General features: G+C 45.0%; 2 pseudogenes; one reads left to right on the forward strand and one right to left on the reverse strand.

Annotated features, from left to right (window-relative positions):
* The first annotated feature begins 6101 nt into the window (after positions 1 to 6101).
* LOC149355930 (uncharacterized) lies at positions 6102 to 7310 on the forward strand (annotated as a pseudogene).
* Positions 7311 to 9985: 2675 nt separating this feature from the next.
* On the reverse strand, positions 9986 to 11634 carry LOC149355931 (uncharacterized; annotated as a pseudogene).
* Positions 11635 to 25173: the final 13539 nt, after the last annotated feature.

A 25173-nucleotide genomic window follows, 5' to 3' on the forward strand; every position in this document is an offset into this window, starting at 1 on the left:
TTTGCATACCATAATTACAAAAGACGCCGCTTTTCAAAATTCGTATACCTTCGTGAATGAATCTGACCTCTTCTCACTTTCGCGCGATCAATTACATCGCGCTTTTTATTGTAATTTCGGGTCAGTGTTCGACGCTAGCGCTGTTGTTGGTCATAAAAATGAAATAAATAAACAAGTCCGAATATTGAAAAAAAAAACAGATTGAGAGAAATAACCACAGATAATCACGGGGACATCCTTTGGTGTGTCGTGGAGCGGCACTGCCAATACAGGGAAAACAGCGGACAAGTAGGGCCATCGTTGCGGGTGTAATGAGGCGGCACTGCCAATATGGGGACGACATCGGACATTTAGGGCCATCGTTGGAGGTGTAACTAAGTGGCACTGCCAATATGGGGAAAACATCGGACAAGTAGGGCCATCGTTGGAGGAGTAACTAAGCGGCATTGCCAATATGGGGAAACATCGGACAAGTAGGGCCAATGTTGGAAATGGCACATTGTGGCAGTGCCAATATGGGGACAATGAAGGCAACATTGGCCCTGTATAGGACCACACATAGCCAACAGACTCCCAATATTGGTTCAACGGTTTGTGCTGCCTGGGCTGAAATGTGCCAAATAATTGGATGGAATACAAAACACAGTAAACTGCGATATAAAATGAGCTGGAGCATTTCCTTGTCTATCCTAACAGTCGGGCTGCTCTAAGATGTTCATCTCTGAAATACCAGCACGATACACTCACAGTATTTTCCTGTGTGTGTGTAGTGTGGTGTCAATAGATCCCAGCAATGTGAGAAATGTTGCTTTATTTCATATGAAGTAGAATTTTCATGTAGATTGCTCAAGAGTTCGGTTTTTGTTTGTAATCTTTGCAGGATCCTACAAGAGCGCTGAAAAAAAAGTGCGGCGCTACGAATTTACTTCAGCCCTAGAAAGCTCGGCAGTTTCTGGTAATTGAAATTCTCACATTTCTTTATCAATGAAAAATTATTTTGCATACTCAACAAGAGGTTCATGTGCAATTCTTTTTTAGGAAACGAGGGCCACAACGAAGTTGTGCAGCTGCCGTCAGAACGTAAGACATGAATTCTTATTTGTTAAGCCGCCGCGGTGGGTCAGCGGTTATGGCGCTCGGCTGCTGACACAAAAAAACGCGAGTTCGATCCCGGCCGTGGTGGCCGAATCCCGATGGTGGCGAAATTCTAGAGGACTGTGCAATGTCAGTGCATATTAAAGAACCCCCGGTGGTCGCAATTTCCGGAGCCCTCCACTACGGCATCCCTCATAGGCTGAGTCGCCTTTGGATGTTAACCGCCTTAAAACTAAAACACCATTTCTCATTTCTATGTAATCTAAGGTCGACATTGTGTTAGTTTTGATTGGGGATTTATGGTAGTATGCTTGCAAAATCTGGGAAAAAAAACTCCACCGTAGCTAATTGCACTTGCAGAGAAATAGAACATGCTCAGACCTGGCATCAGCTTTTTACATTTGCCATGCTCTCAGATCAGCAGTGAATCTGCCAGCGACCATTTCGTGGCAAACTCTCGTACCCACGTTAACAGTATTGCGAACAGGTTTCTATTCATACTGAAAAAATTGCGCAAAAAAAAAAGCGCTCGTCCTCGTCTTGTCTTTGCTTCGTCCTCGTTTTTTTGCGCAATTTTTTCAGTATGCATATCAACCAACTTGCCCAACTTTCTGCTCTCCTAAGGTTTCTATTCACGTGACATATATTCCGCTCTCTGTTTTTGGTTTCGGCATGACAGTTTCTTTTGGGTCCTTAAATGTACCAATGCACCATGCTGGTGCATGATAAATGGAATTATTGAAGTACTATAGACACATAATTAAAAAATTGAAAACTGATTTTTCAGGAAAGAAAGTGGTGCAGTAATTCTCTCGCATTTCAGTGGACATTCATAAGAGAAGGGATAAAGGAGGGAGTGTGAAAAGAAAGGAAGAAAGAGGTGCCGTAGCGCTCTGGGATAATTTCAACCGACTGGGAACCTTTAACATGTACTGACATCGCACAGCACACGGGCGCCTTTTGCATTTCGCCTCCATCGAAACGCGCCGCCGCAGTCGGGTCACAACGTTCTTTTATGTGTCATAGGTATCTGCATAATGTCACATTCTTTGTCACGTCAACTATTCGTCATGAAGGTGTCGGTACTGATGGGTTTTGAATTATGAAGTCTTTGTACAGCCTGTGATTGAAACCAAATTAAAATATCTTTTCGGCCAAAGGAATTGTTACTATTGCTTGGGGGCATCTCTATATAACCAGGAATTTGTTTCTAAACTTCGTAATTTTGTATCTATTGTGTTTTAAGATCACCTGTATGCAAAACAGAAACAGCCTGGCCATGCAACTGTTCTGTCCCTACTCCAAAAATATCCTGAAGTAGCATTTCTGCATTCAATTAGGACAGAAATCTGATGTTGTGGTTGTACACAGTAGCCCAGGTAGCACATGAAAGCGGGCCAATATTGGAATACTGTTGGCAAAGCATGGCCCTAAGTAGGCCCAGAGTTCCCAATGAGTTTCCAATATTGGCTGAACCACTCACTGCCGCATCCAATGATGGCCCTGGTTGTCCATCGCTTTCCCAATACTGGCTGTGCCATTACAAAATCGTGGCTATAGTGGGCCAGGTTAGCCAGAATTTTCCCACTCTTTGCCAATGTCGGTTGTGCCATCACAAAATCCTGGCTATCATGGGCCATGTTAGCCAGAGTTCCCCCCCTGTATGCGAGAATTGGCTATTCTATTTAAGAAACCTGTCTATTTTATTTACTTATTTATTCAATGTACCTACAGCACCCTAAGGTGCATTATTGTAGGGGGGGTAAGTACATTAACAGTAAAATTCAATACAGCAAAATTGAACACAACAGAAAAAACAAGCGACAGACAAATGTGAAGAACTTCCAATAAAGACAACAGCGTTCTGATTACACCCGAGACGCCTTCAACAAAAATTGTCAACAGGCGCCTTCAACAAAAATCAAATAAGTTTCATTTGATTAAATGTTTGGAATAAAAAAAATCACTTTTTTTATTCGCTCTAGGAATTCACTGCCGCAGTGCGCAGCTGGTGTCTGCTTCATGGAGATCGCGATACAAACGTAATAGATTAGTGCAAGTGCATTCGCTAAACCGAAATTGTGCGCAGTTTTGGCAACGTCCAGAAACGAAGCAGTCGCCTCGTAATTTCGAATTATGCGTTGCGCTCGTGAAATATTAGGCGGGTGCTTCATAAACGCACGCGGACACGTGCTAAGCGATTCCTACACTCCCCTACGTCGTGTCCTATGATCGCGCCTTTCCCGTGTTTTCTGATTTGCTATTTCCTTCCTTCCTTTCAGCAAATCGTAGTGTTGGAAATTGTTGTTTTTGTTCATTTTATTCTTCTGTTGCGTAATTTCCATTGGGGGCTATATAGCTCTTGCTCACGTCTTTGCATATTTACTCGCAAGTTTTTTTCCTTCGAACATCACCTTTATTGATGAAAACCATCGAAAGTAGTTGCGAACCACAATTCAACATGTCTTTGTTTGTTTTTGCTTTATTTTGCGCGAAACTTCCACACCAACAAACAATTTGAGAATTCTTCGACGACCACTGAATAAATGGACTGACAACTGGCGTTAGACGCATGTTAACCTAGCTTGTTTGGCGCATGTACGGTACATGAAACTATGAAAGAGCGCGCATTCTGCTTGGGTATTTTTTTGCTTTATATTTTTGTTATTATGTGGTAACATTTTAAGCTATCTTGAACTAACAGAAGCCACATCATACGGCCCCACAAAATACGCTTCCACTCTCGCCGTTCGATGGCGTTCTACGTCACATCAGCGGTAACTCAGGACGTGCTACGTCCGCCGCTTAAGAGCGCGGGTGGGGCTGGGTGAACACTCTAAAGGTTAGGTTATTTGTAAAACATAAATACCCCCGAAAGCAGAAGAATTGACAGCCGTCGCCGTAGCTCTGCAGTAGAGCACCGGACGCGTAATTCGGAGGTCGTGGATCGGATCCCACCGGCGGCATGTGGTTGTTTTTTCTGCTGCTTTTCTAATCAATTAGCTTTAAGCGATAACATATTCACTAATATTCTAAATCGAACAACAGCACAAAATAAAATAAAATAATTAAAAATCCCTCATGTCCCTTGGTTTCTGTGGCTGTTGGCTTCTCTCATATTTATAACGAGCCCCTCATCCCCCCTCTCTTGTTTGCGAGTGTCTGAAGTCGTTTTGGCGAAATTCATATTGAAGCTCCAAGTTTTCACTACAAAATTTTCAGGCTTTTGCTGCAGCTTTGTAGCAATACTTTGACGCTTCCATGTTTCCCATACACTTGTTCCTTGTAGGTATTGCTTTCCGTACTGCCTGTGGCCATGTGACTCATTCTCCAAAAATTGCAAACCCTTTTCACGTGTTTTGGCTGGTTTTGGCCCCTTTCCCTCTCTCTTTCAAGTCTTCAAGTCCAATATCTCCCCACCTGTTCTCCCGGCCGCGCCCTTTTCCAGGTAGCGGGCTAACCCCCCACCCCGCGAAGCGCTATTTTTTCTTTTTGGTTGTCACTTTCTCAAAGCTGTTTTCCCTCGCGCGCAGCTACGCGCTTCGCTGTTCGTGCATCCTTCCACGATCTCCCTGTCTCCACCTTTCAGCTCGAGGACTTTTCTCGGAACCACAACACCTGTGTAAAGGAAAATGGCTCTCTCCCTTCCAGCCAACCCCCCCATCGTCTCCACTGCTCGTCTTGGAACCGCGCGACGCATCACAATAAGACATCCTTGACTGCACGGCGGAGCCCAACCACGTGCACAACCAACGCGACGAAAATGCATGCACACTCGAGCTAGCACCGTTCATAATCTGTGCACGCGAAAAGCCACACTCATATATTAGGAGATCTCCGACGCTGTTCGTACCGCCACAAGATCTTATTTGTAAGTACTAAAACTCTTTTATCTTGATATACGCCTGGAAGTTAAAGTCGTTTTTGTAGTAAATGTTGCTTTGACTGCATGAGTTTTTATGTTTTCGGCAGGAAAAGAGAGCGAGCCAAAAAGCACGAGGACGACTTCTCTGTACCCACTCTCATTGCGAAATGGCTTGCTTGACGTCGTGCGCAGTGGAATTGTGGCCGAATGGTGAGAATTTAATTTTTTGTCTTTGGTGAGATGAAGTCACTAAAGATTCTCTACTTTGGCTAACAGCGGGTTTGAACTTATAGGGAGCTTGCACGAACGCCGGCGACGCTATGCATTCTGGGTAGTCCGCCATCTTGCCGTCCTAGACAGCAACCGACGCAGGCAGCGCACGTGTAGAGTCGCGTAGTGCGTGCAACCACGAGTAGGTCGTGCGTGCAACAGTGCTGGCGTTATGGTGTACTGTGCTGTTGTGGGCTGCACCAGCAGAACCCAAAAGCAAAGTGCAGAAACTGAAGACAGGACAGGCCGACTGCAGGTTCTTCAGGATCCCAGACATACGCCTGCACGAGTGCGAGAAGGCAAAACAGCTTTCAGAACGACGCCGACGCGAGTGGCTGGCGCGTATTAGCAGGAGTGAGACTGACGCCAATCCAGACAAGTATCAAGTCTGTGCACTCCACTTCGTTTCAGGTGCGTACATGCAACGATCTCTGACATACTGCGAGTTTGTTTTTTACTTCTGCACCCGCGTTTTACGCATTGCAAAATAGGCACCTCGCGACGCGTCTCTTGTAGTTTTTCCTAAATATGCACCTCGAATGTATTTGAAAGCTAGGAACTGCTGCCGAAACGGACCACTCTTGGTTACACGCGTACATTTATTTTCTAGGTCAGCCGTCTAAACTTTTCGACGATTCCAGCCCCGACTGGACCCCATCGCTGCACATGGGTTATGCCTTAAAAAACCCAAATCAGTCGCGCTATCATCGTCGCAAAGCACGATCCTATCGCCAATTCAGTTCTGCTGGTAAGCCCGCTTTCTTTTCTACAGTGAAAAATCGTGTTTGCCGTCATTTTGCATTCTGACTTTTTTTTAGGTGCTGTTGATGGATCTGCCCGCGATGAGCCTGCAACAACCGAAGACACGTCCATGTGCGACGAAGGAACAGAACCGGTGGTTCGCTCTCTAGCTAGTAAGTGTGTGCCAAAGGCGGTAGGCGCTAATAATGAGGCACTGTTTCCTCTGGCAGCTTTTTTTTTATTATGTTAGTGTGCACAAGAATGTTATGCAAAGTGATATCATTTGTGGCCCATTTAAAAATTTTTCGATGGACGTTTCAAACCCTCTCAAAGAGATGCAACCTGCCAGACAGATTTGGGTGCTGCAGATATCACGCGCCTGGAGGACCAAATTTCAGGCCTGAAAGCATCTGAAGAGGCTTCACGTTCAACGAGTTTTACGGAAGAGGCACTACAAGGCTGTGACGACAGAGTGGCATTTTACACTGGGCTACCAACATTTGTAATGCTTCTTTCATTATTTAAGCTAGTGAAGGACCACATACTTCATTCAGGAAAACATTCCCTGACACAGTTTCAGGAAATGCAACTTTGTTTAATGAGAATGAGTCTAGGATGCCAGTACCAGGACATGGAGTACCGTTTCTGTGTGTCGCTATCAACAGCATCAAGGATCTGCGACAAATAGTTAAATGTATTCTTTCATCGGATCGGACCTCTTGTGCACTGGCCTGATAAAGAACAAATAATGAAAACAATGCCCGTTGCTTTCGTCGATAACTTTGGTGTAAAAGTTAGGGTTATTCTCGATTGATTCGAGGTTTTCATTGACAGGCCAAGCTCTTACCTCCCTCGGGCAGAAACATGGTCCTATTATAAACACCATAATACAGTGAAATTTCTTTTGGGAGTGAGCCCACAAGGATCTGTGACGTTTTTGTCCAAAGCATACGGCGGTCGGGCAAGCGACAAATTCATCACGGAGGAATGTGGAGTGCTAGACCTTTTAGAATATGGCGACGTTGTACTTGCCGACAGGGGGTTCCTAATCTCTGAAAGTGTTGGACTGTGCCATGTAACTCTAGCTATTCCTGCCTTTACTAAAGGAAAGAGACAGCTTTCAAGCGAAGACATCGAAAGGACTAGAGAGATAGAAAATGTGCGGATACATGTAGAAAGAGTAATTGGAATGGTACGCAACAAGTACACCATACTCAAGGGAAGTCTGCCAGTTGAAGTGCTGAAACTAAACATGTATGGTGAGTGCCAAATTGACAAAATCGCACGCGTATGTTGTGCACTCGCCAACCTGTGCAATTCAGTAGTCCCATTTGACTAAGAATGACATTTTCATTGCAGAAGCACAAAATTAAAGCAGACTGAACGAGGCGTTCAGGGTGCACCTCAGTCCGCTTGCCAATATTTCAACAAGTGGTCTTGTCTGGTTCTGGCTGAGATGAAGACAAGTCCATTTGTCGAAACATCGGCTAGTACACCAAGCCGCCACCTCAACCCTTGTTTGTTTGCTCCGATTTCGTGCTTCAGTATCCCATTTGAGCTTTTTGTCTCTTGTCTTGATGGGCTTTGAAAGGCCTCTTGTATTTTGTGTGCTAACATCTGAACGGCATAGCAACTAGCCTGCAAGAATGTTCTCAGTGTATTTGGTTTCTTGTGTGTTCCTTATTTATGAGCTTTTTCACTGTGTCATCTGTATCCATATGGGCAATTATTTTTGAATGCATGTTCGTCAGACTTTCTTTTGCATAAAATTTTCTAAAAGCACAAGTACCCTGTCAAGTAATCATGTCTGTGCTTAGTGAATTTGATTTACACGATAATATATCTGATCTGAAGGTTGTCATGTGGTGCCTTGCTTCTTTTTCCTTCTCTTTTTCTGACCGATCCGCATGACAGCCACCACCCTGTTTGTTTCGTCAGTGGTAATTTGCAGTACGTGGAAAACTGTTCTAGGCTATCCTGGTTGTGTCTGCTAGTGAGTGCACGACAAAGTATAGTGTTCTAATAAGCAATGAAAGTGAAAAAAAAAACACGTTTTTACTTCAAAGCACTTTGGTTCTACTTTTACTGCGAACTCATGAGAGCTTGGGTTTCCATACCATTAAATTTGTATTGGGATAAGCATAGGGGGGGTGTTGAAAGGGGGTTAGCAAGTTTAACGGGCACAGGACAGGGTTAATTGGAGGGAAACGGGAGAGGCCGCTGTCCTACAGTTGATGCAGTTAGGCAGATAATATTGGCACACCGCAGCGGTGGCCTAATGGTTGAGCATCCGCCTCGCATGCGGGAGGTGCGTGGTTCAATCCCCAATGCCACCGGGTACCCGCTGGTGATACAATGGGTACAAGCTTCCCCTGGCCTGGTGCTCGGCTTAATCATGATGAAATGCTTGGGGAATAGGTCTTTGACCCCACCTTCAGAAAACGAAAATACCTTGCGCCATAAAAATTCACTGTCATCATCATCAGATAATATTGGCATACAAATGCTCAGTGCATGTAAAACTATCAATTGCATGCCTTCAATCACACAACTGCAGTGCTAAGTACTCTTAACGTCAAATGAAGTGTGTGCAAGACAACTGCAACGAGTATAGAAAAGAGAAGATTATAGTTTATGCAGATTAGCTATTACCATACAGTAGACAAGGCGCGTAGCCAAGAATTTTTTTCGCGAGTGGCCCAAGGTAATTTTCCAGCTGGAAGGGGGGAGGGGGGCTTCAGGCCTCCCCTTGGATACGTGCCTGCAGTAGACTCATTCAGTTTTCAAGGTACAGGGGATTTGTGTTTGAGTTATCAGAAGTTTGCCTTAATCGACTTATTTATATTTGCTTTGTGGATATCTGCATACAAACAATATTTTGAGACCTTTTTTTTCTATGCACACAAAGGTGTAAGCATACAACAGGACTGCATGGAGGGCACTTATTTATTCAAATAGCAGTCTCAAACTGGTTGCATGCTTGAAAAACAAAGTTATCGATGCACGTTCTCATAGCATAAGCTCTCAACATCTAGGAAAGTTTAATCAAGACCAGTGTAACATAAGAGAAATTCTTGTTGGGCTAGTTGGTAATATATCATTGTACTTTAAAGGTGCCAAAGCCATACACACACAAGATAAGAGAACGAGACAGGTGCTCTGTCCCGTTCTCTTCTCTCGTGTCTGTGTGTGTGGTTTTGGTGGCTTTAAAGTACAATGATCAGCGTAACAGTTCGAAAGTTGACCCGTCAATCCATTTAAGTAAAGCGCTAGTTTAAAAAGGAACTAGATGACTAGACAAGCACATTCTTATTGCATAAATACTGCAGTTCAGCAGTACACAATGACACTGTTTAACATCACTTTGATGACTAGACTAAGACAACGTTACTGCGAGGACAGCATTTGAGCTCTACGCAAGTGGGATGATTTGAACAACACATGATGACACATTGTTTGACATTTCACACATCTCATCTCAATTTCTGGTTGCTGATATTGAGCACACAGGTTCGATCCCAACTGTGGCCGCTGCATTTCGCCTCCATGCAAGAGATACTGTGTGATATCAGTGCATGTTAGAGAACTTCAGGTGGTTGAAGTTCATCCAGAGATCTCCGGTGCAGTGTCCCTCGGCTTGAGTCATGTCGGGACGTTAAATTTTACAAACCAATTTTACAATTATCACTTTGTGCCAGCATCACCTGCCCATCTACAATCATAAGCACACGCCGTCATTTTTTGCACAGTGCACAAAACCATTGTTTGGCTTTCGGACTTTTTTTCAACCCCACACATATGAAGTGGTACCACCCTACTGGACATTTGAGGCCATCGCAAGCAACCATATTGCCTTCACCTGGTCCTTTACATGAGCAGAATTGTTCGCTTGTATTGTCAGTGGAAACAGACTGGGTGCTTTGGCTGTGATCTGCGTGCATGGTGGCAGCTAAAGCGGCATTCAGTTGGTCGGCATCTGCAGGTTGATTTTCTCGGCCTCTGGTAAACCAGCGGCTAACAAGCTCTGGAAGCAAAACTTTGCGAAAAAAATGTTTCAGCAACTCCAAGAAACTTTGACATAAAGGAGTAGTCTGCTTGCACCCTCTCAACACTAATTTCCTTATCTTTCCATAAAACAAAATTGCAGTACTTGCGCTGCCACACAAATAGCTGGGTTTGTATCTGGTAGTAGTAGCGATGGCTTCTGTTTAGCTGAAGTGATCCTTCACTTTCGACAAGAAAGCCCTTCACTTGTAAAAGGTCGGATAACTTTCCATCGCGAACAGACCACGGGCGTTTCACCTCTACAAGACCTTTGCCGCAGCATCGGCACTCGGTGAGCATATCAGGTATTGCAGAAAGAAATACATGTTTACTGGAAACCAGCAGCCCTGCCTCTTCAAACACGACATCATCATGAGTCGTACTGCATAGCAGTTTGTACGCTTTCAGGGCATTCGGCTCATTATCTCTTCCATAGCGGACTGCCGGAGATGAAAACCTGTTGTCATGTGGGTAGGAAAGCCGCTTCACAAGGCTGATAGATGGCTTGTCAATCTGCGTGTGGCAAACATCATAAAGAGTTTATGCAGTTACACGACCTGCTCTGTAAGAATACCATTTGGTGCTGCGGCTTTGTTTTCTTGTCCTCTCTTCTATGCTGGACACAGCTTTTTCATTTACTTGCAATGTGGCATAAATTTTGCTGCAGTGAACCAAGAGGTGATCATAAGTCAGACCGACCGTACTTCTGTCATACAGCAGACGCAGATCTGCACCCTTGCAGCTTCGTACTGCCGGCACATAAAGGTCACGGTACAGCGGATTAGTGCTGGCCACAGCCGGTCGATGCCCTGTTTCGATCACTGAGGCAAATAGTTGTTGCCATTCTGCGGCCGTCGGTGCTGGCACTGTTGGTCGTGGGCACGGTTTCGGCGCACAGTCAGCGCTCTCGGATTTTTCGTCAAGGCGGCGTTTTTTCATCGTCGACGACGACAGGTCCATTTCCGACACCGGACGCACATCAATTTTCTTGATGGTGGCCGGCAGCCAGGCGTTGGGGCCGTCTGTGCACGATTGTTCCTGACGTGCGCGCACACCACACTCCACATAAAACAGCAGGGCAGCAACATGCGAGCAGGCCTCTCAGTTGCCGGCCATGCAGGTGCAGTGTGCTGATAGAATGTGGCCGTCGTTTTCTGCGAGGACCCACACGTCCACGGGTGGCTTGTTCAAGCTTTGCGAGTGGTTGACCTGGGCGCAAATGACAACGGCGACGAAACGAATTAGTACTGCACGAACAAAAAAAAAAATATGTCCTTACCTGTGTTTTGAGGATCACGGTGTCGGCTACGACTGTTTTCATGTGTGGCTCGCGTACCCACCCACTTGTGAGGAAGTCATGCCCTTCCAAAGCTTTCCTGGCTTTAAGCTGCTGCCGAGTAACAAAACTGGTTCTCAGAACTAGAAATTCATGAGTATCGGCAATGTCGACGGGCGGCCACAAGTTGAAATCGAGAGAGCAGTCGTCCGCGCGTAGCGTGAATGGGTCCACACCACACTGTTTGGTTTTCTCCTCGTAGCGCGCCTGATCTTTCGGGCACAGTGTCGACGCGTATGTCTCTGACGAAACTGCCGACATCTTCTAAGCACGCCGGGGCGGCGCATATACAACCCCTTGTTTGTTTTGATGACTGGAAGTCGAAGCGGCACGCGCGTAAAACAGCTGCCTGGCCTGGCTCCGTCGGCTGCTACAAAGGACGGCAACATGGCGGGCTACCCAGAATGCATAGCGTCGCCGGCGTTCGTGCAAGCTCCCTATATGACCTGAGATAGGATGCATTCGGGAATATGTCCTTTACTGCTTATGTAGGACGGAAATCAGAACCGCTTAGTTAATTTTCCACTGCAGACCAGTTGGTAAGAATATGTGTAATACTTCCGTACTGTTTCTTTTTTCCTTCTAGACTTGCAGACACAATAGAAAATCCGCAATTTCTGGTTAAAGCTTTTGCCCAAGTTCTCTCGCAATGAAAAAGGGCATTACTCTGGACTATCAGACTAGTATTTTTGTGTGGTTTACAAGTCGCAGTTTCGAATCCAATTATAGCATGCATGCGAAGCGACTAAGGTAAAACAAAGGTGCCCAGAGTTCCTTGCGTTCAGCGTATTTCGCAAAAAAGCGCAAGCCGTATTTTTAACCCCATTAAAAAAACTAATCAAAAATATTTTGACGTCCATGTCGAAGAGACGCTATAACCTGTGCATATTTACTTGAATAAAAAATTAGCTCGCAATTTAGAGATAAGAGTTATGATATTAAAACAAAATATACAATAATCTGTTTTCAATATCACATTAATTTGCTTATCTCGCATTGAATATATTTACTGGAGTGCGACACGACGCATTAAACTAAATTAAACCATTTGGTATAAGGGAAGTTTAGTAAATTAAATTCCACTTTGTGCAATTAATGTGGCGCTGGTTCTTAAGAATAAATTAAAAATTATCCTGTGTTACGTTTCGCCTTCGTCGTGAGGAAAACATCGGCGTGGTTGCAGCGGAATGCCGATGAGTCACGAAAGGCACGCGGGGTCAACGCCTGAATTAGCCACAGAAGTGGCGTCAGTCATCCACCCCGCATCTAGCCAGCCAGCTCTGCAGTGCAGAAAGAAGTTAGCTGCCACGTTCGGCAGTACTAGACATTCCAAGACAAGCGTTTGCGGGTAGGTAGGCTGGAAACGCTAATTGGTCAAAAAAATATGACGTCATACGCGTGACGTCACAGGTCACGTGACATTTCGTGACGTCATGTCCGGTTGGGGACAGGCATGTTTTCCCTAGATTTTTCCCCGCCACCGCTCGTCAGCGGACGGGGCTGCTCGCGAGGAGCCGAGAGGCGAGGAGGCAGCGCGCACTGCAGCGTTGCCTCCTCGGCGTGTTCCCGTCATGTCTTTCGACCCGCCGCGGTGGCTCAGTGGGTATGGCGCTCGGCCGCTGATCCGAAAGACGCGGGTTCGATCCCGGTCGGGGTGGTCGAATTTCGATGGAGGCTAAATTCTAGAGGCCCGCGTACTGTGCGATGTCAGTGCACGTTAAAGAACCCCAGGTGGTCGAAATTTCCGAACCCCTTTCACTACGGCGTCCCTCATAGCCTGAGTCGTTTTGCGACGTTAAAACCCCAATAAACCATAAAACCATGTTCTTCAGACCGCGCGCGAGATTAAAAAGCGCACCGGTCGCGCTGCGCTGTCACACTGCATGCCTGCTTCTGTGCATTTCTTGCGGACTCCTTTCAGTCATACTTAGCTATACTATTGACCAAAAGGTTTCTTAATCAGTTATTTCAAGTTTTATTGCTATGTATAAAGAATATGTTTTTAGCACGTGGGTGAGCCCGAACAAAAGAAAACTGTTTTTATTCCCCTTCAGCATTCCTACTTGCAGTACAACTTTTTTCAGGCATCACAACTGATAATAAGGGAGTAATTACTCATTGGCATCCACCCGAGCGCAGCCATACGGCTACAAAAGAAAGCTATACAGCTTTCTCAGAAACTTCGTAGTTAAAGAAAAATTTGTCCTGGTCCGGGGTTCGAACCAGGGACCACCGCTACACCGGAGCAGTCGCTCTACCAATTGAGCTAACCAGGACGGCAAGCTTATGGTAGGACGAGATCGAATTGATCAATAACTGGCTGCTCTCGAGTGGATGCCAATGAGTAATTACTCCCTTATTACAAATCTACTCCACCTTGGGGGATTCCCCTAAACATTTGACCATCACAACTGATGTTTCGATGTGTTTGGTACATATTCATCTTCAGACATTTCATGTCTGTTGGGTAAAAAAAAATATACGAAATGATACTTGACTGCATTAATTGTGACTGAGGCAACTAGCATCACGTATAGCATTCTCTTGAAATTCCTCTAGCTGTTGCACAGAAGTCTGTAATTGACTTCATTGTAGCTTCATACTTGCACCATTTAAACTCTGCACATAGCTCTTTTTTCACAAAAGGAAATGTGGTTAGGTTTCTGAATAGAGCTGTGCACGGGCCGCAATTTCGAACCCGGCCCGGGACCTAACCTACCGACAGGAAGACCGGCCAGACACTGAAGGACCCTGAGCACGCTCGTGCTCGGCCCGACCTGCAAAGTGGCGACGACACAAAAAGAGAATTTCAGGAAAATGAGTTTATTTCAATGACATTCAAATTTTGACCTCGCATTCCAGATCACAGTTTGGGATTATACACAAGACACAACGCATAAAGGTATAGATTTATCACTTTAAATATGCAAGTTGTTCATTGATGATGGCTTGATCGAAACAAGAGCGGCGCTCTTTCATTACGAATCCTGCGGCGCTGAAATTTTTCTCGCTGCTTGAATTGGTGGCCGCAACGGCTAATGCTTTCATAGCAAGAAGAGAAACGCTTGAAGTACGAAGGGGAATGACAGACGTGGTGTCGTAAGCCATGGATGGCGTGCCACGACAGGAAGACTTTTTGACTAGTCAGAGGATAAGCGAGCAAATAAGCGACAGGGCGGCGCTATACTGCGAATGCCGATGTGGCCGCGACGTCCCTGCTTCTACTATTCACGGGAAGGCACGGTGCTGTGTTCACTCGCTGACAAGCGATTACGGCGAAGCGCAGCAACCAAGGCTGCGCGAGAATAGTACGAGCTGAGCCGTAGTGGAGGCGCCAGTGACATTATTCTAATGCCATTCATGTGGTGCCCCCCCCCCCCCCCCCTTCGCTCTCGCCCGCGACTATTGTCCGTCTCCCCGGCCGGAACCGGAGAGAGTAGCTCCTGCCGGGTAGGCGGACAAGAGGGAAGGCTGCCGGTTCTGCGGTGCGCAGCGAGAGGCGAGTGGAAGAATTTAACCTTTTCCCGATGTGCGACTCCGTGACCCCGCGACCTCGCGTGCGCCGTATGCAGCCCTGCCTCCGCTTCCCAGAACCTTCCTTTCTTCTTACAAGGCGCCGGGCGCGGCAGCGGTGCTACGATGCAGACCAACCCTTTTCTCTGCCTTCTACAGGTTTGGGTCGGTTTGCTGCTTGTGCCAGCGGGACCAAGAGTGCACACTTCTACACTGGATCTGGAACTTGTGCCGCCTATCTTCGTATCGACAACTGGTGGCCAAAATGATAAAGCCCTGCTTGATATCAGCATTTCGGTGCCATCGGGAGCCACGCTATCAACTTCGGAAACGGAAATAGGATCCTGGTCGACGTCATACTGCCACACTATAAATGCAACCTACATCGGATCATCAACCAGTGGGCGCGGCAGCGGTGCTACGATGCAGACCAACCCTTTTCTCTGCCTTCTACAGGTTTGGATCGGTTTGCTGCTTGTGCCAGCGGGACCAAGAGTGCACACTTCTACACTGGATCTGGAACTTGTGCCGCCTATCTTCGGATCGACAACTGGTGGCCAAAATGATAAAGCCCTGCTTGATATCAGCATTTCGGTGCCATCGGGAGCCACGCTATCAACTTCGGAAACGGAAATAGGATCCTGGTCGACGTCATACTGCCACACTATAAATGCAACCTACATCGGATCATCAACCAGTGGGCGCGGCAGCGGTGCTACGATGCAGACCAACCCTTTTCTCTGCCTTCTACAGGTGAGAAAACGTTATGGAAAAGTTTACCGTAGTGACAATATTTGTCTGTTCCTGCTGCCGTGCCCACGGCCCTTGATCGATCTTGTGTACACGGTGCATGCCTTCTTTCAAACTCTTTTACTTCTTAGCGGGGACGTTGAAACCAATCCGGGCCCAGATGATGTATCAGAACAGCTAAAAGCTATTGCAAAAGATATCCAGGAAATAAAGAAAGGTAGAGCGGCGACTAATCAAAAGCTTGATGCAATTGACAAAAAGTTGGAAAGGATTGGTGTGCTTGAGACACAAGTAGCCGAGAGCAGTGAGAAAATAGCGGCACTTGAACACACCGTGTCCTTTCTGGCAAAAAAGGTAGACGAACTCGAAAATAGAAGTCGCAGGTCGAACGTCATCATCTATGGTCTGGATGAGCAAGAGGATGAATCCGCTGAAAGTCTCCGTGAGGATGTGACTAAAAGCATCTTTCAAGATAAACTACAAATTGAAGTCGGAGGTATTGAGCGGATTCATCGCCTTGGGAGAAGAAAAAATGAGGAAGTAACAACCAACAGGCCAGTCATTCTCAAACTCTCGGACTATCGTGATAAGGTGAAGATCTTCAAATGCTGCTCAAAATTAAAGAATACAGGATACTCTATCAGTGATGACTTCTCACGTCCTCTCAGAGAAATTAGAAAGAAACTGTGGGACAAAACAAAGGCAAACCGCGACAGAAAGGAGAAGGTCTTCTTAACGTACGATAAAGTAAGCATCAATGGTCAGCTTTTCAAATGGGATGAAGAACTTAACGACATGGTTGAAATAGAAAAAAGTGAGAAAAAGCAAGTAGAAAAAAACGACAACGTGAGCAATCCATCAAAAAGAACACGAAGCCGCCGATAAACCTGTTAAATATAAACGCACGCAGCCTCCTAAATAAAATCGACCACTTGGAAGCTACCGTTCTCGCCTTGAATCCAGATATTGTGGTGATCACTGAGACTTGGTTGCACTCGGGCGTTCAAGATCATGAAATCGTTCCCCCGGGCTATACCATCATTCACAAAGACAGGGAATCTAGGGGTGGGGGAGTGGCCTTGATCTTGAAAAATGACCTACCGCTCTCGAAAATGCCTGACATTCCAGGGGTAGAAGCCGTTTGGTGCAAAGTTCACCTAAAATGTAATTCTGTTAAAGTTGGCGCTGTGTACAGGCCGCCAAATGCCGAAACTGTATACCTAGATCTGCTGTTCGATTATATGTATAAATACGCCTATGGCTCTATTATCATACTAGCTGGTGATTTCAACTGCCCACTTGTTAACTGGAATACTTTAAGTTCAGCTGATCAAACAAGCAATGCTTTGTTTCATATCCTGTTTACTTTGGAGCTTGTGCAAATTGTTAGTGAGCCTACTCGCGTGCAAGGAACGTCCAGTTCAATACTGGACTTGGTGTTTGTTAGTAACCATTTTAACATAGACGACTGTAAAGTGGAAGTCTCAATAGGTATTTCTGATCATGAAATGGTACTATCTACACTAAACTTGCCGAAATCGGACCGTCTGCGTGGCCCGACAAAATATGTGCGCGCATTCAATAGAGCGAATGATGCGGCTGTCATGACTTATCTCATTCATGAATTCAATGACTTTTATGATCTGTATGTCCATAGTAGTACTACTGTTGACGCTTTGTGGGCACAATTTAAAGAGCATGTGATGCACTGCATCACAACTTTTATCCCTTTGATAAAGAAGGCCACTAGCAAGCACAACCCGTGGATTACTCGAGATATAATTCACATGAAACGAAAAATTAGTAGAATAAGGCAAAGAAATAGGCAAAGAGCAAGCTTAGAGCTAAAGGTAAACATAAGTAAGCTAACAAAAGAACTAAAGAATAAGGTACTTGAGGCTAAAAAACGATTTTGTGACACTACACTTAACAACTTCATCAAAAATTCTCCGGAAAAGTTCTGGAGGTATATAAATAGAAAAAATGTGACTGCTTCTTCACCTACACACGGAAAACAGCAAGCTGACTCATTTAACAGTTACTTCCAATCCACTTTCACTGCCGACAATAATGTCTTAGGAACATTCGCGTGTCATAGCAATGAGTCAACACAACTTTCAGGCGCTCCAGTCATAAGTGTACATGGGATTCTTTCTTTGTTATTGAACCTTAATGAAAAAAAGAGTTGCGGTCCTGGTAAAATTCCGAACTGCTTTCTTAGGCGTTATGCTGAACCTATTAGCCAATACCTCTATCTAATATTTTCCAAGTCACTCGAGGACAGCTGTCTGCCAGCTGAATGGAAGATAGCAAAAGTAGTTCCCATTCACAAATCAGGAGACGTAACGTCCCTGTCTAATTATCGGCCTATATCCCTCACATGTACCTGTTGCAAAATACTTGAGCATATTTTATTAAAATTTCTTAAAGAACACACCGAGACCAAGAACATCATTCATCATAACCAGCATGGCTTCAGAGCAGGCTTGTCCACTGTTACCCAGCTCACAGAAATTTTTCATGACCTCGCGCAGGGAATCAACGACCAAAGCCAAACCGACATAATATTCCTTGATTACTCGAAAGCTTTTGATCGTGTAACGCATACCAAACTGAACTTCAAGTTAAATAAGCCGCCGCGGTGGCTCAGTGGCTATGGTGCTCGGCTGCTGTCCCGAAAGACGCGGGTTCGATCCCGGCCGCGGCGGTTGAATTTCTTTGGAGGAGAAATTCGAGGCCCGTGTACTGTGCGATGTCAGTGCACGTTAAAGAACCCCAGGTGGTCGAAATTTCCGGAGCCCTCCACTACGGCATCTCTCATAGCCTTAGTCGCTTTGGGACGTTAAACCCCATAAAACCAAACCAAATCAAGTTAAATAAGATACTTGGCGACGGTCCCGTTACGAGGTGGATAGCCAGCTACTTATCGGAACGCCAACAATACGTGCAATACAATGACCATGCCTCTGACATTGTTCCGGTTATTTCTGGTGTGCCGCAGGGCTCTGTGCTTGCACAATTTTTATTTATTTTATACATAAATGACATAACATATCACGTGGATGTAAAGGTGCGTCTCTTTGCTGATGATTGCGTGCTATATCAAAAAGTAAACAGTCAAGCAGACCAAGAAAAGTTAAACACAGCTCTAAGCAACGTCGTACAGTGGTGTAATACATGGCAAATGGTGATCAACATGGAAAAGACTGTAGTGATGTCAGTCACAAATAAGAAAACAAAACTTAGCTTCCCTTATGGCGCAGGCAACGAAGTTCTTAAAACAGTAACTGAAAAGAAATACCTTGGTGTGATTATTTCTGACGATCTCAGCTCCAAAGCCCAAGTACAAAATATTACCAAAAAAGCCATGAGTAGTTTATACTTCCTTAAACGCGCCTTGCGCTTTGCAACATCAGATACGAAGTTACTCGCGTATAAGGTCCTTATCCGCCCAATCTTAGAATATGCAAACGTCGTCTGGTTTCCGTATATGCAAAAAGATGTACACATGCTCGAATCAGTTCAACGAAAAGCGGTTCGCTTTATCTACCACAGATACCGGCGTACTGACTCTCCCACGGAGCTGCTTTCCCGCGCAGGCATCGACACATTATCAAGTCGCGTAACACTTCATAGACTCAAGTTTTCATATCAATTAACTCATAATGCATTCAACATGGATCCTGCTACTTACATTAGTTTTAACCGTTCTAGAGGCACACGTCACAAGCATGATTTTACGATTAATAAATACTTCTGTGCTAACAACACATATTATTTTTCTTTCTTTCCCCGAGCAGTAAGGGAATGGAACGCCCTAGATAAATCTATAACTGCGCAGCATTCCTTAGAAAAATTCATGGAGCTTGCAGTCTCATCAGTTTTGTCATCAAGCCAGAATTGATGACCATCCATAGTCTGTATTGGTTTTATGTTGCTTTTTTTTGCTCACTCGATTATGTACCAAATGTATGATTGTATTAATGAATACTTTGATACGTGTTTGAACACATGTTTTGAAGGCCAGAGTTGGCTTTCTTCCGTTTTCTGTTTTTCATTTGATGTGATTCCGCATATGAATGCTGATTTCTTGTCTTTTAAACCTGATTGCTGGCTTTTGTTTTATTGTGTTGTTAACTTGCATCTTGTTATTTATAAATCCACTCCTGTAACAGTCCCAAGAAGGGACTAACAGTATGTTCAAATAAATAAATAAATAAAATAAATAAAACTGGTTGCTTTTCCCCAACGTTGGTACTTGCTAGAACCAAAAATGCGTTTCCAGCCCCAGCTAGCTTTTTTTTAGCGTTTGTACTATCCTCCCGTCCTTGTACATTCCCTCCTGGATGGTCTAGACACAAATCACTTCCTGCTGTGCATGCAAGACGCCCAACGCACCACAGCCATATTCGCACTTCGACATATATGATACATGCTTTGCCCAACTTAGAGCCCTGGGCGTTTGGTTGTGAGTAACACCGTATGGCGCGTAATGCATTCCCATCAGGCAGAATTAAAATATGACAAAATTCATCGCAAGATATATTTCCTTGTATTCTCCAAGTAAATAACGTCTATACTAACTCCTCCCTTCTGAAGTGACAAAAAGATAAAACAAGTCAGCGTGTAAAAAAGGTGAATGCAAAAATACACTACTTTTGTGCAAAATTCACAGGAAGTGCACTTAAATTGCCACAAGTGCATGGCCAATTAAGGAAAAAAAAAACAAGGGCAAAGGACGGAGACGCACAACAGGAACACAGGACGACGCTGTATTCTGTGTTCCTGTATTCTGTGTTCCCAGTTTTGTGTCCCCGTCTTTTGCGCTGGTTTTCTTTCTACAATCGTGAACCAATTAACTCGCCCAGCTCTCCACTCTACTGGACCAATAAGGCATAAAGCTTCACAATGCATTAGTGTTATATCTTACGCTACATATTTTCGAATTGTTTTTGCTGCAAAACAGGTATAAGAGGTCTTTCATTTGCTTAGGAAGAAAGCAGCGCAGTCAAGAAAGTTACTCCCTCCTGCCTGTGAAAATTTAAAAAATGCGGTTTTTTCAGCGCCAGTATAAAATCTTTGCATGCTGACGGCATGTTGAAATTTTCGTTAATGCACCGTAATAATTATCTCATGAAGCCCCAGCTCTTGTGGCCCAGGACGAAGAGTACGATGATTTATGGCAATATTTGGAGTGCATTTATGAACCAAGTTCTTATTGCTCTAACGTTCTTCTAAGCAATAAAACTGAAAATTGTGATAATTTTGATAATGCTTTATGCAGCTAACACTACCAGGACGTGGTAAATGAACAAAAAATAAATTCTTTGATAAAGGCCTGTACGCTGCACTTGTGCTGCTCATTTATTTTGTTGAAGATTTGCGGGGTCGCAGCGGAGCACCAGAGAGAGACGACCAGCGTGGCAGGCTTCTAGTTCCGAACTGCCCGTGCCGGGCGTGCGCGCCCAGCACGCACTGTCCATCTTTATTTTCCTCTAGCGGGCGCTACAATTTCATGCTGTCATTTTTCTCAGTGCAGTGTCTTCTTTGATAGGCATATTTCTGGCTCATTACATACTTCTGCTTCGGTTCACAATTCTTCTTTTAGCTATATTTCAACCCCTTTCCTGCCATGATCCCTATTCAAACGTAATTTGTGTAATTTTGCTTTGTCCGGGCTTCTGCAATGTTCTAGTATATACGAATGATGTGAAGACCTGTTTCAAGCTGTTGCACTATAATTCAGTCTAACCTCCTCGATCACGGTCACCTAAGCCTTTCCTTATCTGTTGCCATACTTTTTTATGGAAACACTTAAAAACAAAGCGCCATGATCTATTTCAGTATTGTTTTATTTGCCGATCTAATTTTTTCGAAGGTAACATGGAATACCAACTCCCCTTTAATGTCCCCGTTCTCGTCTCGAAGTCGCGAATTTCTAGATGCGCGCTCAGTATTCTCGTTAGTGCATTTGTGCTCACAAGGGACTATAACAGCCAACGCGGCGAATACGCTAGATTTAATCCTGACAAATCGATCTGGCATAGACTCACCTATTACATACCTGCCAGGCATCAGCGACCACTTGCTAATGCACTCTGACATTAATCTAGCCACTCCAAACACGAACAAAAAGAAAAAAATAATAATACGAGACTACAACGGAGGAAATCTTCAGGCGATAAATAATGAACTATTTTTTTTATCGATGCTTTCCCATAGCTTTGGTGTCCGCAGTATTCAAACCAACTGGAGCATGTTCACAGCTATAGTCACCCAACTCACAGAACAATACACTCCTGAACGCACTGCTACCACCCACTCAATAGCTCCCTGGTGTAATAATCACATTAAACGTTCATCTAACAAAAAGAAAGCCACAACCGCATCGTAAAGTTCTCGCCAACTAGTGAGTGATCGGACTTAGTGTTCAGCGGCTTCCGACATGTATGTTCAGGCGCTCAAAAGCGTTAAAAGCACTTCCACTCACATGTAACCACCAATGTCAAAAATTCTGGCGGGTCATTAATCCTTCCACCGACGATAGTTTTGCGTTATCTGGCGCGTTAGGCGACCCCATCCCTTCCGACGTTCGCGTCACGATTCTTAACCGCGCAACACTGACAACTTTACAACCATATCTGATGTATACATATGCCTACAACTCACCACTTCAACTATGTTTTCATGCCACCTATAACTGTTGCTCCTACTGGTGTGAATAAGGTTATTGATGGACTCAGTGTTCATTCCGCTCCGGGTTAAGACTGCGTTACTTAAAAAGCACTGCAGCTTATTCGCACTAATACTAACCAAACTTTTCCAGCATTGACTAGTCAACGCTGCTACTGAGTGGAAGATCGGAAAGGTGGTTACAGTCTACAAATCCGGCAGCAAAGCGTCCCCTATTAATTATCGTCCCATATCCCTTACCAATACTTGACCCAAAATGTTCAAATATATAATATTCACCAACCTTGTTAACTTCCTTTCATTTAACAACTTTTTTATGTCAGCGCAACATGGTTTTCGAAAACCTTACTCTTGCGAAACACAGTTAATATAGTTTACACATGCATTGCACTGTATTCTAGACCTATCATCACTAACTATATTTCTGGATTTTTCAAAGGCTTTCGACGATGTATGTCACAACCTTTTGGCTCACAAACTAAAACATCTTAATACTGACTGTAACTTATTGAAATGGATTGAATGTCTACTTAATCGCTCACAATTAGTTTTTGCTTACGGTTATAACACCTGTTTTACAGAGGTGTCTTCCGGAGTTCCACAAGGTTCAGTTTTTGGACCCCTACTGTTCCTGATTTAACATTAATGATCCCCGCACTCTTATGGATTCTCATATTCACCTATTCACTGATGTTTGCGTCATTTTTAGAGAAATAACCAACACTAACAACCTTACATTACTTCAGTCAGTGGCGGTCACAGAGAGTGGTTTTAGGGGGAGCGGGCTGACTGCTGTATATAAAAAAAGAAAAAATAGAAACAACGATTTTTATGTTATTTGCACAAAAATTTTTTCGCGCTTTGTAATTGAAAAATAAATGGCGAAAGGTATAGACGTTATACCATTACTCAATCTTTGAATGTTAACGTTTACGCGAGCAATGTTCATTTCGATACCAGGGGAACGAGTCGACGTCTGAGATATCCCGCCACGACATGTCCACTAAGGTCAAAGCACCTGCCCGGACATTTCACCAGTGGGGTTAGCGGCCTTCATTTCTCAGTTCTGGGAAGTGGCTTAAGTTGTTCCGCCCTCAGTCCCCAAGGCGGCTGGTCGGCGCTCCTTGTCAAGCCAGAAAGGGATGGTCCCCTCGCTGGCGTCGCATTGTCCCATGGTGGGATAAAGACATGAATGGGTGGCTCCCCTCCACCCACCCTCTCCCTCCCCCCCCGCCGACGAGGTTGTTGGCCACCGCAACCGCAGGTGAATGGCAATGGCACCGCCGTCGCCGCCGCGCCTAGGACTTTTTCAGGTGCGCGCGGGCATCTTTGGACCGCAGCGCCGTCTTGCGTCAGAAGCGTTTGCGGGTAGGTAGGCTGGAAACGCTGATTGGTCAAAAAAATATGACGTCATACGCGTGACGTCATAGGTCACGTGATATTTAATGACGTCACGTCCGGTTGGGGACAGGCATGTTTTCCCTAGATTTTTCCCCGCCACCGCTCGTCAGCGGACGGGGCTGCTCGCGAGGAGCCCAGAGGCGAGGAGGCAGCGTGGACTGCAGCGTTGCCTCCTCGGCGTGTCCCCGTCATGTCTTTCGACCCGCCGCGGTGGCTCAGTGGCTATGGCGCTCGGCCGCTGAACCGAAAGACGCGGGTTCGATCCCGGTCGGGGTTGTCGATTTCGATGGAGGCTAAATTCTAGAGGCCCGTGTACTATGCGATGTCAGTGCACGTTAAAGAACCCCAGGTGGTCGAAATTTCCGAACCCCTTTCACTACGGCGTCCCTCATAGCCTGAGGCGTTTTGCGACGTTAAAACCGCAATAAACCATAAACCCATGTTCTTCAGTGCGCGCGCGAGATTAAAAAGCGCACCTGTCGCGCTGCGCCGTCACACTGCATGCCTGCTTCCGTGCATTTCTTGCGGACTCCTTTCAGTCATACTTAGCTATACTATTGACCAAAAGGCTTCTTAAACAGTTATTTCAAGTTTTATTGCTATGTATAAAGAATATGTTTGTAGCAGTTGCGTGAGCCCGAACAAAAGAAAACTGTTTTTATTCCCCTTCAGTATTCCTGCTTATTGAGACTTGAGTATTTATTTGTTGCAGTACAACTTTTTTCAGGCATCACAACTGATGTTTCGATGTGTTTGGTACATATTCATCTTCAGACATTTCATGTCTGTTGGGTAAAAAAAAAAATATACGAAACAGTACTTGACTGCATGAATTGTGACTGAGGCAACTAGCATCACGTATAGCATGCTCTTGAAATTCCTCTAGCTGTTGCACAAAAGTCTGTAATTGACTTCATTGTAGCTTCATACTTGCACCATTTAAACTCTGCACATAGCTCTGTTTTCACAAAAGGAAATGTGATTAGGTTTCTGAATAGAGCTGTGCACGGGAATTTCGAACCCGCGCCCGGCCCGGGACTTAAACTACCGACAGGAAGCCCGGCCCGACACTGAAGGACCCTGAGCACGCTCGTGCTCGGCCCGACCTGCAAAGCGGCGACGACACAAAAAGAGAATTTCAGGAAAATGAGTTTATTTCAATGACATTCAAATTTTGACCTCGCATTCCAGATCACAGTTTGGGATTATACACAAGACACAACGCATAAAGGTATAGATTTATCACTCTAAATATGCAAGTTGTTCATTGATGATGGCATGATCGAAACAAGAGCGGCGCTCTTTCATTACGAATCCTGCGGCGCTGAAATTTTTCTCCCTGCTTGAATTGGTGGCCGCAACGGCTAATACTTTCATAGCAAGAAGAGAAACGCTTGAAGTACGAAGATGAATGACAGACGTGGTGTCGTAAGCCATGGATGGCGTGCCACGACAGGAAGACTTT

The sequence above is a fragment of the Amblyomma mixtum genome, chromosome 3, assembly GCF_055824585.1.
Source record: "Amblyomma mixtum isolate Tamu chromosome 3, ASM5582458v1, whole genome shotgun sequence".
Lineage (NCBI taxonomy): Eukaryota > Metazoa > Arthropoda > Arachnida > Ixodida > Ixodidae > Amblyomma > Amblyomma mixtum.